Source organism: Idiotropiscis lumnitzeri, unplaced genomic scaffold, assembly GCF_059441095.1.
Source record: "Idiotropiscis lumnitzeri isolate Australia: NSW breed Sydney's pygmy pipehorse unplaced genomic scaffold, RoL_Ilum_1.0 HiC_scaffold_108, whole genome shotgun sequence".
Taxonomy (NCBI): domain Eukaryota; kingdom Metazoa; phylum Chordata; class Actinopteri; order Syngnathiformes; family Syngnathidae; genus Idiotropiscis; species Idiotropiscis lumnitzeri.
In genome coordinates, this window is record NW_028283646.1 from 273,174 (window position 1) to 287,240 (window position 14,067).

At 41.0% G+C, this 14,067-nt stretch overlaps 1 long non-coding RNA gene across 1 annotated transcript; it reads right to left on the reverse strand.

Moving 5' to 3' along the window:
* Window positions 1–285: 285 nt before the first annotated feature.
* Window positions 286–3,638, reverse strand: LOC148315538 (uncharacterized). Its single transcript, XR_015840844.1, has 3 exons — window positions 3,512–3,638; window positions 497–550; window positions 286–386 (listed from the first exon to the last, which is right to left on the reverse strand). It is a non-coding gene; the product is annotated as an uncharacterized LOC148315538 (long non-coding RNA).
* Window positions 3,639–14,067: the final 10,429 nt, after the last annotated feature.

Genomic DNA, 14,067 nt, shown 5'->3' on the forward strand with positions numbered 1-14,067 from the left:
AGTTATTAAGCATTCATTTATTTGTATTAGGTTCATTTTGTCTTCTTATTATTGATATTTGACTGATTCATTAAAAGCAGACAATTATGTTTTAGGTTAATTTTTTACCTGACATGTTTCGGCGAGTCTTTCGCCTTCTTCAGAGTGTCGCATGATGGTGTCTTGAGACCCGTCTTTATCAGCTGATGTTCCATGAGGGTGTGACTTACCTGTCAAAAAAATTAAAAAATCAGAGCAGTAAAAGAACAAGCACAACATGAACATTACAAATCAGCAATCACTGACCACTGCAAAAGGGAAAACCACATCATGGACTGGGAGAAGGGCAGGGTCATCCGCACCGGAGAGAACAAACTACAGCGCTGGATCAAAGAAGCAATTGAGATCTGCAAGCGAGGCATAAAAACCATGAACAGAGACAAGGGAGCCTTCATCCTCTCTACCACCTGGAGCAGCATCTTGGCGGAGTGAACGGACAGCGGGGGGCGTGACTTGCCTTCATTCTTGTGACAGGTAAGGCACGCCTTCATGGAACATCAGCTGATAAAGACTGGTCACAAGACACCATCACAGGGTTCGAAGTTAACTTTAAAAACTGCTTCCCCATAGGGCAAGTGCCACTAAAATTTGCCTTGCCCGAGTGGCCAAATTACTTGCCCAACTAGGGCAAGTGACAATTTTTTTTCTCTTGCCCTGAGTGACTTTTTGTATGACAAAGTGTCTAATTACAAATTGCATGAATTTTTTGTTCGGACAGTTCCCGCCTAGAAAGAATTAAAAATACGTTACAATCATAAGTGTTGCTTATATAAAAATGTATCATGTATTAACACATTAATTAGGTGTCTGCTGACCCAGGATTATGTTATTGTTATGTTATGTTATATATCAAAGAGAATGTGGAATGACACTGAACGATGGAAGGTGGAAGGATGTGGAAAGATCGTGAATGACATTGAATGATTTGGAATGACACTGAAAGATTTTGAATAATACTGAATGACACTGAATGAAGTAAAACTCTCTGGGAACGGGCCAATTCAAGATAGCTGCCGCACTGTGGGGGAGGCTTACCAAATTTGGAAAGAGACCCAAACGGTTGGGTCCATTTTATATCAGTGTGGGGGTGAAACGTTGGTCTTGGCGGAGCTGTCTGAATATTGGAGAAGTGAGAAGACAAAGTAAAACAGAACAATTAAAATCACTCTTCAAATACATATTGTTTGGTAAGCAGAGCATGATTTACAGCTCACCATTTTATTGCATGCACCAAGCATGTTATACATTTTTCTGTCCACGGGATGGCGTAGTCAAGAAAAATGAAGCATCTCGAAGCCCATTCGTGTGTGAAGTATTTCCCTGCAGGGCTTGGCTGCTTTATGGGGCTTCATTTTGCCATCACTAGTTTTAGATAGTTTTAATTTTTGAAAGAGCATTTTCATTTTACAGTGAACCCTCGCTACTTCGCGGTTCACCTTTCGCGGGTTCAGTGCTTCGCGGGTCTAAAAAATATTCGGGGGCATTGTAGTTTCGCCGAGCGGCACGACGGGGCGCTGGAGCTGTTAGACGGCCGGCATGCGCCGAAGAAGAGCGTGGGCGAAGAGGAGAGTGGACGAAGAAGAGCACGTTCCCCCGGGCACGATTTGGGGCGACGTTTCGCGCGGTTCGGACCGTACCAGAGCTCCGGCCAGCGCGCGTGGCAGTTAAGCCGAAGAGGAACAACTTCCGCCCGGGCACTAGCGGGGCGACATTTCGCTCTGTTCGGGAGCGTACGAGAGCTCCGGAGGAGGCCGGCCGGCGTGCGTGGCAGTTAAGCCGAAGAGGAGCACCTTCCCCGGGCACGGGCGGTGTCAAGCGGCCCCTAAGTTTAACCGAATGGAAGCTCCGGAGGAGGAGGGCATGCTCGCGTCACAGTTAAGCCGAAGAGAAGCACCTTCCCCGGGCACGGGCGGTGCCAAACGGCCCTTAAGTTTAACCGAATGGAAGCTCCGGGGGAGGAGGGCGGGCGTGTGTCACAGTTAAGCCGAATAGGAGCACCTTCCCCGGGCACGGGCGGGGCGAAATGAAACCGAGTTCAATCGAACGGAGACACGCTTCGGGGGAGCAGGTCCGGCGTGCATGACAATTAAGCCGAAGAGGAGCACCTCTTCCGCCCGAGCACGAGCGGAGCGCGAGGCTGTCAGTTATGAATGAATAAATGAATAAAAAAAATAAATGAAGAATGCCACCTTTCATTTCACAGGGCACACCGGACGGCGTACCAGCAGGTAAAGGTCGAAGCAATTAAAAAAATACAAAAAGAAGTAATTGAATAAATACAAAAATAATGGCTGGGGAATAAAAAAATAATAAGTTTTAATAATAATTTTTTTTTTTTTGTTATAGCATGAATTTCACTCTCTCTCTCTCTACCCGTGTGTATATATATATATATATATATATATATATATATATATATATATTTATTAATTTTTTTTTTTAAACATTTTTGAAGGTGCACCACTACTTCGCACTTTTTTTTTTAAGCATTTTTGAAGGTGCGCCGCTACTTCGCGGATTTTCAGTTTTCGCGGGTGGTCTCGGTCCCCATTAACCGCGATAACCGAGGGTTCACTGTATTTTTTTCATTATCGAATTTTATTTTTTTCTATTCAAGTTTTGAGTTCATTTTCGTTTACTAAAATAACCTTGGGCTGCAACTACTATCACAGCAACGGCTCATTATATTTTGGCTGCTAAATATGCCAATTTGTCAGAGAGAAGACCGTGACAAAGAATGGCCCAATCGCAATAAACACTCTACACCATACGTTCCTCGTTGACGTGTACATGGGGTGTTGCAGAGCACAGGTTCCAAGCGTACCGATATTGCAAAATTGGGACAATGCGTGTGACGACACCAACTTCCGCCTCCTATGTCATCGAGCTTGGCGGCACGTTATCATTATGTATTTATTTGTAACAATTTTGACGTTGAGAGTGATATTAAAACTTAAGTAATGTGGTAGTTAGGAAAAAACCCTGGCTTGGGACCCACCGGAACAAGCTATAGCTTCATTTGTACTATTTGAGGCGCTCTCACAATCTGCGGCGCATGCACACAAGGTCGCTAAGTACGCTAGCTGCACTCGGACAAAACACGTAGGTGACTTTAAAAGAGTGACCGAAATTGCACACATGCAACTGTTTATCATAATGTCATAATTCGATATGTACATTTGAAGAGAATTTTTTTCAGCATGGGCACAAGAATTCCACCGAACATCGCCAGTTCAATGGGATTTTGGTTAAGTCCGCAAATAATTGTGGACAATATACTTTGGCTGCGCGCTCGAATAATTTTACTCGTATATACTTCAATGAGGGTGTAGTGTGGGTATCGGGATCTTTAACACGCCCTAACACGAAGCTGACTCTCCAACCGCCACAGCCTTTTAATGACGAAATTATAAAATAAACATAAACACTGTTCAACAACATAAAATAAAATAAAAAATCACATCATACTTACATTTATAAACTTTAATCCTCAAGAACATTATTCTCAGGTTGACCGAAAGACGAGGACACGGGAGCGCCTCGGGCATGTTCTTCTTCCTTGTGTAGGCGAATGACATTTTAAGGTGCTTGTCCGCCACCTGCTGTGCTGAACTATGTATTAAATAAGAAAAGCAAATTGTTGAATGTTTTTTCCCCAATGAAGACTGAATTGTAAAATACCCGGAAATGGCTTTTCTGTTTTATTGTGCATTTAAAAAAAATTCAGATTGTCCTTTTTTGTTGAGATAATTGTTGAATATTGAAATTGCACATGTAACTGGTAATTTAGTTTTAGACATTATTTGAACCAGTGGAGGGCCATGCATTTCACACCTGGGCCTTCAATGAAGTCCTACTTCGTCCTACTTGAATAAATCCCCCTCATAATACCATAATTTATGACACCACGGGTGGACAAACAATATACAGAAAAGCACTTAGACAGCACTGACCGAGTGTTGGACGATATAGCTTCTCTTGAAAGGTCCGTGTTGAAAATGGCCTCGCAAGTGAATCTTCAATTTCTAAAGATAAAGATGTCTTTTAATTGTCCCATAACGGGGACATTTGCAGTGTTACAGCAGCAAAGATATACATCACACAGTGGCACCGACGTAATGTAGCCGTTAATGTATAACATTGGCAGCAGGCATTCATAAAAAGCATGCAAATATACACAGTATATACGTATATACACAGATCCCCATGTATATACACACTTACAGCCCACAACATATACAAGTGTAAGGAAACACTCCTAATGCCTGTCTATGGTTCAGAGGGGAAATAAATAAAAACGCTGCAATGATAAAAAAAAATACTGAATGATTGAAAATGCTGCAATGATAAAAATACTGCAAGAATAAAAGTACTGTACCCAGCCAACATGTCCAACTGGGCCCCAAATGGGGTAAATGCGGGATTCCTGGGTACCAAGTGGGAATGGGCTAGAAGTGGGCAATGGTACAGGGTTCCATGTGGGCGCCATCTGGGATTGGTGGGCATGGGCTTAAACTGGGCAAATGTTGTGGGTGCAATACGGGTTGTGTATGGGCTAAGTGGGCATGGGTTAGAACTGGTAAAGATAAAGATAAAGATGTCCTTTATTAGTCCCACAATGGGGAAATTTGAGGTGTTACAGCAGCAAAGATATAGCTCACACAGAGTCGGCGGCGTAATGTAGCCGTTAATGTATAACATTAGCAGCAGACATTCATAAAAAGCATGCAAATATACACAGTATAAACGTATCTAAGTGTAAGGAAACACTCCTAATGTCTGTCCATTATACAGAGGGGAAAATGCTGTAATGATAAAAACTACTGAATCTACTACTGAAACCATTTATAGGTCCTATTTGGGTTATGTGTGGGCTAAGTGGGCATGGGTTAGAACTGGTCAACCATGTGAGGGTCTCATATGGGCTGTATATGGGCCAAGTGGGCATGGGTTAGAGCTGGTCAACCATGTCTGGGTCCTATTTGGGTTATGTGTGGGCTAAGTGGGCATGGGTTAGAAGTGGTCACCATTTATCGGTCCTGTTTGGGTTATGTGTGGGATAAGTGGGCATAGGTTAGAGCTGGTCAACCATGTCTGGGTCCTGTATGGGTTATGGATGAGCTAAGCGGGCATGGGTTTGAAAATTTGTTCTGGAGCCTTTTTGATATTTAATGCATGCTATGCTAATAGTAACCACCCGAAGACTATTCTCAGTAGAACTATTCAATGGATGCCAAAACGATAGAGACATGGCCATGGAGCCTATGCTGCGAGATTGTGAAAGGACTAAAATAAGTGTAGGATTTTTGAGGACCAGAAGTCAGCTTTTATTAGGTTTGACATTGATTTAACTTATGGAACAATGCAAATTATGGTCGGGTTGTTGTTGGACTTTTTCCGCTTTTGACTAAGGGACGGGTGTTTTTATTTTCTGGGACTCTTTAGAACAAGCGGCACGGTGGCGGACTGGTTAGCAAGTCCGCATCACAGTACAGAAGTGCAAGGTTCTCCCTGTGCCTGCTAGGGTTTTCGCCGGTTTCCTCCCACTTTCCAAAAACATTCATGATAGGTTGATTGGTCACTGGTCCAAGGTCTGAGTGTGAGAGCGGATGGTTGCTTGTCTCTGTGTGCCCTGCGATTGACTGGCAACCAGTTCAGGGTGTACCCTGTCGACTGCCCGAAGACAGCTGGGATAGGCTCCAGCACTCCCGGGGACCCTTGTGAGGACAAGAAGCAGTACAGAGGATTGATTGATTTATTAAAATTAAAATTAAATTCATGTATTTATCTATGCTAAATTTAACAAGGCTGGACGTTATATTTTGTGAATTTACATGTACCCCCAACTGTGACTTAATAACCCTTAAGGGACAAGATAACATTTTATAATATTCCAGACAGCTAAGATTGTCATCTATGAACTATTTGACAAGGCAGGTCCAGCATCGTCAGCCACATCCAACAGTCAACACAGTTACTTTTTTTTTAATAAACAAAATCAACATTATTAATTAATGTTATTTTATTAATTCTGTATGCTGTGAAAGATCTTTATTCAAAGTATATTTGAAGTTATTTCTACCTTATTGCTTGATTTTTGTAGATTCAAGTTGGAGTTGTCAAAATTACAGATTCTTTTGAAGGCAGCATATTCAAACTGTGAGAAAAGGAGCGAATGCAAGCTACGCGGTCTTTGAGGTGCGGCAGAAGAGCTGAAAGCACGGTGAGTCCCGAACGATAATTGAATTAATTAATTAATCTTGGGTAAATGTCTGGCTCTCATTTTTTAGACTTACTTTACAATGTGTTTTGTAATTTTTCAAGGTTGCCTGTGTTGGAAAACTGCTTGGTGCGTTAGCTAAAACACAGTATGCTAAAATGATAAGTGACGAGAACACAGAGGGTATATCAACAACGTACATACTCGAATTATTTTGGGGAAAACTTAAGTACATTATAATCACCCTTTTAATAATACTGATAAGCGTTGTGTGTTTTATTTATTTTTATGAGGACCTTTACAACGAGCTACATATTGTTAGCATTGGGCCTACGACGCTAAACACAGTGTCCCTCGATCTCTCTCCAAAATTCTCCAAAAGACTTAAGCTTTCACTCAAATTAATACAATCTACTCCACTAGCTCATTTAAGGCTTTTTTGTGATGTGTTTGATTTGGGTAAGTAAAGCAAAACATATTAACTGTTGAATGTTGCCTGTTATTTAAATAATAGAAATTCAAGATGAAAGTTGAACAGATATTGAAATGCTAGATTGGCTCATTCAGAATCATGCCACAATGTGCTTTGTATGTTTTGTGTGTGGGTTTATCAAGCTCTAATTCAATGCAGTGTCCAAAACGAGCGCGCATAATTGTTGGATGAATGTTGGTTAATAGAGTCAGATAATAGTTAAAATTCCAACAGTTGAACAGATGTTGAAATGCTAGATTGGCTCATTCAGAATCATGCCACAATGTGCTTTGTATGTTTTGTGTGTAGGCTTATCAAGCTCTAATTCAATGCAGTGTTGAGCTGCATTTGAGAGGAACTACGTAAGTAACTAATGTGGAAAAATTGTGACTTCTTTGTGTACTTTTATTTTGAATATTCAAATTTTGTGGGTAAAGGTTGGAGAAAATAAGTTTAAAATGAGAGCTGTACAGGTATTTAAGTTTTTGGTTTGTAAAATACCCGAATGTGGGTTTCAGCAGGTGAGGCAATGATTGGACAGAGCAAAAGCTATGCTCCAAAATAGAAGTGATTACACCTTCACTAGACTAACCTGCAGCTAATTACATAATTATAAAATTAACACTTTAACCTGGCTTCCCCATCACAGATGTATTCTTTTAAATGCAAAGCTTTTTGTTCTAGCTTTTGTTGTTAAATGACATTCATGCCCAAGTGTCTATGCATCCATTGCAGGGATGTTTTCTCAAGTGACGAGTCTGAAGCCTGTGATGACGAAGTACCATCTACACCTCCCCATGGATTGTCACAGAGAAAAAGCTTCCTAACCAAGAGAGGCGCTGCAGAAGGTCCTTGAGTACGTCCAACGTGTTGAGTCTGTGAGTCTACTGCAGGATCTAATGCAGGTATGAAAATGATGAAATTTTAATGTATTATCTTCAAAATTATAAATAATTATTTAATTTCTTGAAATATAAAATTAGGTACCCTAAACCCAAGTAGGAACCCCAGTCCCAGTACATTCCTGATTCTGGAGCTACAGAGATCAAACCATCCTACTGTATCACTAAATAGCCCCACCTCTAAAACCCTGATTCGGAAGGCCGAGTTGAAAGACTTCAGAGTTCAAGATGGTCAACTGCAACTATGATAAGCCGAATGTGTTCACCCCAAGTCGGAAACTGAGAAAAAGACTCAATTTTCACATGATTTCAGTCCCTTCTATATTTAAAAGAATGTATTGGGGCTCTAAAAATGTGAAATATTTTTACAAGTATTTCTTTTACTACTCATAGGCAGTTTCATAATAATAGTACAATTTGGCATCGTGTATTGTTTTTTGGTTCCATTCAAAATGCACAAGACGTATAGACATATTTTGTTTGTGGATCGCTGCAGCATCACACGAGCGCACAGAGACAAACGTGGCAGCAACTTAAAACAATTAAAATATCGAATCGAAATCGAGAACTGAAAATCAAAAATCGAATCGGGGCTTGAGTGAATCGTTACCTCCCTAATCATAATCATTTTGGTAGAATGTTGGGCTCTTGCCCTTTGAGTGTATATGGCGTTACCGAAGCTGTTCACTTAATCGACAATTCCTTTCCTGTGACGTTTATCATACCCAGTTTAACTGCCAAAATATTTTTAAGTGTGTGATGATTATCTGGATCGAGTGACACCCATGTTATAATGGTTGCAGGTATTGGTGGATTGGACGATAGTGTCAGAACAATGATGGCGTTCATCATGACAAATCCTCTGTCTCTGAAGTACAATCTCTTTGGACATCGTAGCAAGAACAAGCGCCGAGACCTGCCTTTTTCGGATGTTCTATACGGTAATATATTTTTTTTTTTTTTTTTTTTTTAAGGGATTGTGGTGTGAAGACATTTCAGCATGTCCCATAAGGTTTCACAATCATTAAATAGCTTTACTAAGTTGGCTTCTTGTCTTTTTTGTTTTAGGAGCACTGAAAAGGAATGGAGCCACAAAGGACATCAACGAGAAGGACACAGGCAACCCTGTCCAAGTGGTTCATGGGAGCTTGTGATCAAGGTGGGAATAGGGCAGTTCGAGCTCGGAGATCTCAAGGCAACTGTCAGGTTTAAAACGTCCTGACGCCATTTTTAGACTGAAGGTGGCATAAATCCAGACCAAACCAGTTAGAGTTTTGTTTTTGACCATTCGCGAATGGGAGAGGAAGTCAGGAGGTGAAGCAGGCGTCTTGCCAGTTCAATCTCGCGCACTCTCTCTCACTCTCTACCACCCGTTCGGTCTTTTATCAGCAACCTAAGCAGACAATGGAGGTCTGTCTGAAATTCTAGCAGGCAGGCAGGAAGCAATCAACCACAGTAGTCAGTCAGGAATTCGAAACTAAAGTGTGTGCGTGTGTTCCAGTTGTGCGCGTGTGTGCTAAAGCAATAATGTGAGTGTCTGTGTGTGTGTGCGCAATTATAACTGATACAAATAGTGTATAAAAACATGATTAGAAATACACAAACTATTTACATATCCTCATCCCATCTCACATTCCCCCGTTTGTGGGTTTAAATCATGTCCTGACGGCTTTAAGACAGATCATCATAATGAAATCATACAACAGTGTGGTCATCCGTGGAGGGGCGAAAACCCTCAGTAGGGACAAAATTCCCCTCCTCCCTTCCGGCGTGGAACGAGATTCTCATGGTATGTTGGTCACTTGGGAATAAAACATAAAAAAACTTCAATATACCTAGTGAAAAATAACAAAACTGTCTCCACGCAGAGCTTGTCTCCACGCAGAGCTTGTCTCTGCGGCGACTTGATGGAGGCCCTTGCCTCGTTGTAGGAGGGGACAGCCGTCTTTACCTCCCGGATCTTCGTGTGTGGTGTATGTGTGTGCATGTGTGGGGGCAGGGGCAAAAGGGTCCATGTGTTATTTAGGTTTCAGTGTCCAGTTCGAGTTTGTCATTGTCCAGTTCGAATTCGTCATTCTCAACATCAATCAGGTTGTAATGGTACATTTGGGCAACAAACATGCAGTTAATAATCATCTTTGTCATAAGAATAATGCAACATGAACAGACTACACATAACAAAAATGAAAACCATAATTATCCCGATATATTGTCTTTCAAATTCTTCGTAGTGGTCATAACATCAATAATTGTTTCATTTTATTAAAAATGTAAATGCAGTAATGTTCTCCAATCAAGGCTAAAATTCTTTATGTACGTCATTAATTTCCAAACAATATCTAATCTTTTTGTTCTGTGGCTTCAACATTCGTATCTGTGGCTGGTTGTGCGGTTCCGATGTGCGTGTGGTCCGATATTGTGACTCAGGTGGGCTCCTGTTCGAGGGATTCGCGTTGCTCGGCCTTTAGCTGGAAACCGGAGAAGCTTGTACTGCAACTGGTGGATCCAGCTGCCACGCCCCGCGACCTTTGCTGCCGTCGGGGTCACTGCAATCATCTGGCGAGGGCCATCTCAGCATTCACTTGTCCCAACGAAGTCGTTTCAGCACCTTGAAGAAGAGTTGGTCTCCCACACGGACGTGATTTCTCTGTGGATCAGAACACACTGGCCAGTAATTGCGTCTTTTTTTTTTTTTTTTTTTTTTTTGGGCAAAACATGTTTCCCATGTGGACTGGGACTGATGTGCCAGTCGCTGGTGGTTCTGATGAACCTGAGAGTCGATAGGGGATAGTGTCCTAACTTCGGCTGGCACTATCCTCATTGCTGTGATTGAAACACAGTCTGGTCATTGTCTCCTTTTTTTCCCTCATATTCTTGATAAGTCTGCCCTTAACAGTCCCATTAGTGCGTTCCACAAGTCCTGCAGACTGTATGCACAATGACGCTTTGAGTCAATTTTGCAACAACTGTCCCACTTGTTACAACATCATTCACAAAATGCATAATTTTCACTTCAAATCACTTCTTGAAATTCCAAATGTCAGGATAATTTGTGTTAGGTTGAAGATGTATTTTATCCCATATTTTACTCTATTAGTATTGCAAAAGAATTGTTCCACAGCGTGACCCATGTTTGACCATATGGATGAGAAGACTTCACAGAGAAGCGGATGCCTGAAGACTGGATCAACGTCTGCAACATCAAAGGAGGTGTGCTGAGACACACCTCTGAAACAAAAGGACTGAGACTTTAGTACCAGAGCACTAAAAGGGCATATCTGCCTTTTCAATCAGTGGATGACTGCCATTGATGTCTGTCTTTCCTCTTGTGTCTGAGATGTTTACATGTTCCTGCTGGTGCTCCCCCCTTCATCTCTTAGTGCAAATACATTGTATTGTTAGGGACTTCCCTAATAAAATAGAGGGCTCGGCGGAGTGTGCTCCAGAACGAATTTGGAGATGTAACTGAGCACACCTCTGTTCGTTCTCCTCGCGAGTAAAAGATCAACTCTTGTCTTCCTTCCATTCATTTAGCCTATGTTCAGTGAATGCTTAGGTGATTGAACCTGACAATTTGATTACACAACACTTTTTCCAACTGTTTTAGCATCAACATATGTTGTCGGAAACAACTTAATCCATTTTGAAAACATATGAATTACAACCAAACAATATTCCATCTCAAACAAATAACACTGTCTAAAAAAAAGTTTTTTGTTGAAAAGTCTGTATGTGGGAACAATTTCATATCATACTACCCCTCTCTTGACTCATGGTTATGCTCGTGTGTCACTCTTATTACTTTTCCAATCAATGAATTAGGCAGCCAGGATTTGCCATCTGCCAATTTGCTGATCCTGTCCTCAGCAATGTTTGCACCTTTGTTCTCCCAATTTGTGCGTTCAATTACTGGTACCTTTTTCCCTGGCGTGGGATCAAATTGTCAAGTTGATTTTCTGCGTGTGTGTGCGTGTGGGGGTGTGTTCATTTTCCCTTTTAGCTGCGCTGTGTCGATATAAAGGCGAGGCAGTTTCCAATTGTAATTGTGTCATTTTCTGTTAAGTGAATTTTGCGTTCACAAATAACTATTTTAGACGTGCTTTATGCACAACTTTTCTTTTCCTGTTGTGGTTTTTAAAGCCCAATGTCGACAGAACGCATGAACATTTATCTTGACTGTCAGTCCACATTGTAACCATACAACTCATACAAGATGGGAAACCCCAAATTTTAATTAGCTCACACCCGCCTACGCTCTTCCTGCTTATCCTAACAATCTCTTATCCGTTGGTATCACAATGTTAGTACTCCCATCGCATAAAAGTCAGTTTGATTTCAGGCTGCGACCTTGGTTCTCAAACACTTTTACTTCTTATCAGTCTGGAATGCGCACCTGGTCTGTGTTACAAGTCTGAGTTCCTCCAGTCGGGAGGAAGGTCAAGTCGCGGTTTGGTGATAATTTGGACGGCTCCACAGTCGTGTGGCGCCTCCTAGATGATGCGGGGAAAAAATGACGCTGGGCTGAAATGCACCGCAACTTATCAGTATAATGTGTCCCTGTGACAATTAGGCCGGCGTGCAATGTGAATGTGGTGGGAAAAGAATGTAATTTTTTGATTCCTTAAAGCAGCAGTGAAAGCTCTTAATCACACTCTAAGTGGTTCTCTGCCACGAAATCCAAATTGTTGTGACTAAATATGCAAATGAATTCATTTTGCCCTGGTTCCTGCAGTAACCCAGGCTAATGAAGTCATTTTTTGCAGTCACTGTTTTGCTCAAATGGCTTATAATAATTTGGTAGTGCGTTAAGATGCTTTGTCGATACAATCTTGTAGTGTATCTTCACAAGTTCCAACATACACAACCCATTCCATGGCCATGACGATACTGTTTTAAAGATTACCAAGGCTTGTTGGACCTTTCTCTGCCACATAAATTACAGCCCTGAGAGGCACTGGGCCTCAACTTTATCTATGAAGGGTCAGGGATTTAATGGGGGTCACCGAGGCGTCCCAAGGAAAGTTTTTACAGAAAAGTGGTCTGGCAATATCTTTTCTCTTTCTTATCACTGACAATGCGCCCCTTTAAAGTTTTGACGTTTGTTTGAATTCGCCCGTGCTTATTAATTCTATTGAAGTCCAATTTTGTCAGTGTATCACGGCCTAATGAGTAAAACGCATGTTGATGTAGAACTCCTTCTACACACACTTTTATGTTTGACTTTTTACGTCACGTGATCCTCCATTGCTACCACAACTCGTCCTGAAAAGTTAATGTTTTGTAACAAGACTTACTGCTTCCTCCTTTCTTTCTTTTCTTTTTCCTTCCTTCTGCCCAACACGTTCATGCTTTCTGTGCATAATTTAGAATTTTCTTTTCCATTTTACAAGTTGGCCAATTTAAATTAGGTTGTTTTATTTGAAAAGCCTGTAATTCTCTTTTTTTTCCCCTTTTCACCTAATCACAAATTTCTTATCACAAAAATGAACATGTTAATTCTATTTTATTTCCTATTTTTCCAATCTTGTGACTCATTTCACTTCAACCAGTTCTACCTTAAAGTGGACAAGTACACATCAATGTTTTTTGTAGTTTCTATTTTCTTCTCTGCTTTAATGAAAATTATAGCCCTTCTAGCCAAATTTTTCCTGTGTCATTTCTATCTCTGCATTTCATTCCATTTCTGGCCTACCTTAATACTAAAACAAAAATGCTCTTTCAAAAATTAAAACTATCTAAAACTAGTGATGGCAAAATGAAGCCCCATAAAGCAGCCAAGCCCTGCAGGGAAATACTTCACACACGAATGGGCTTCGAGATGCTTCATTTTTCTTGACTACGCCATCCCATGGACAGAAAAATGTATAACATGCTTGGTGCATGCAATAAAATGGTGAGCTGTAAATCATGCTCTGCCCACCAAACAATATGTATTTGAAGAGTGATTTTAATTGTTCTGTTTTACTTTGTCTTCTAACTTCTCCAATATTCAGACAGCTCCGCCGAGACCAACGTTTCACCCCCACACTGATATAAAATGGACCCAACCGTTTGGGTCTCTTTCCAAATTTGGTACCAAAGCCTCCCCCACAGTGCGGCAGCTATCTTGAATTGGCCCGTTCCCAGAAAGTTTTACTTCATTCAGTGTCATTCAGTATTATTCAAAATCTTTCAGTGTCATTCCAAATCATTCAATGTCATTCACAATCTTTCCACATCCTTCCACCTTCCATCGTTCAGTGTCATTCCACATTCTCTTTCATATATAACATAACATAACAATAACATAATCCTGGGTCAGCAGACACCTAATTAATGTGTTAATACATGATACATTTTTCTATAAGCAACCCTTATGATTGTAACGTATTTTTAATTCTTTCTAGGCGGGAACTGTCCGAACAAAAAATTCATGCAATTTGTAATTAGACACT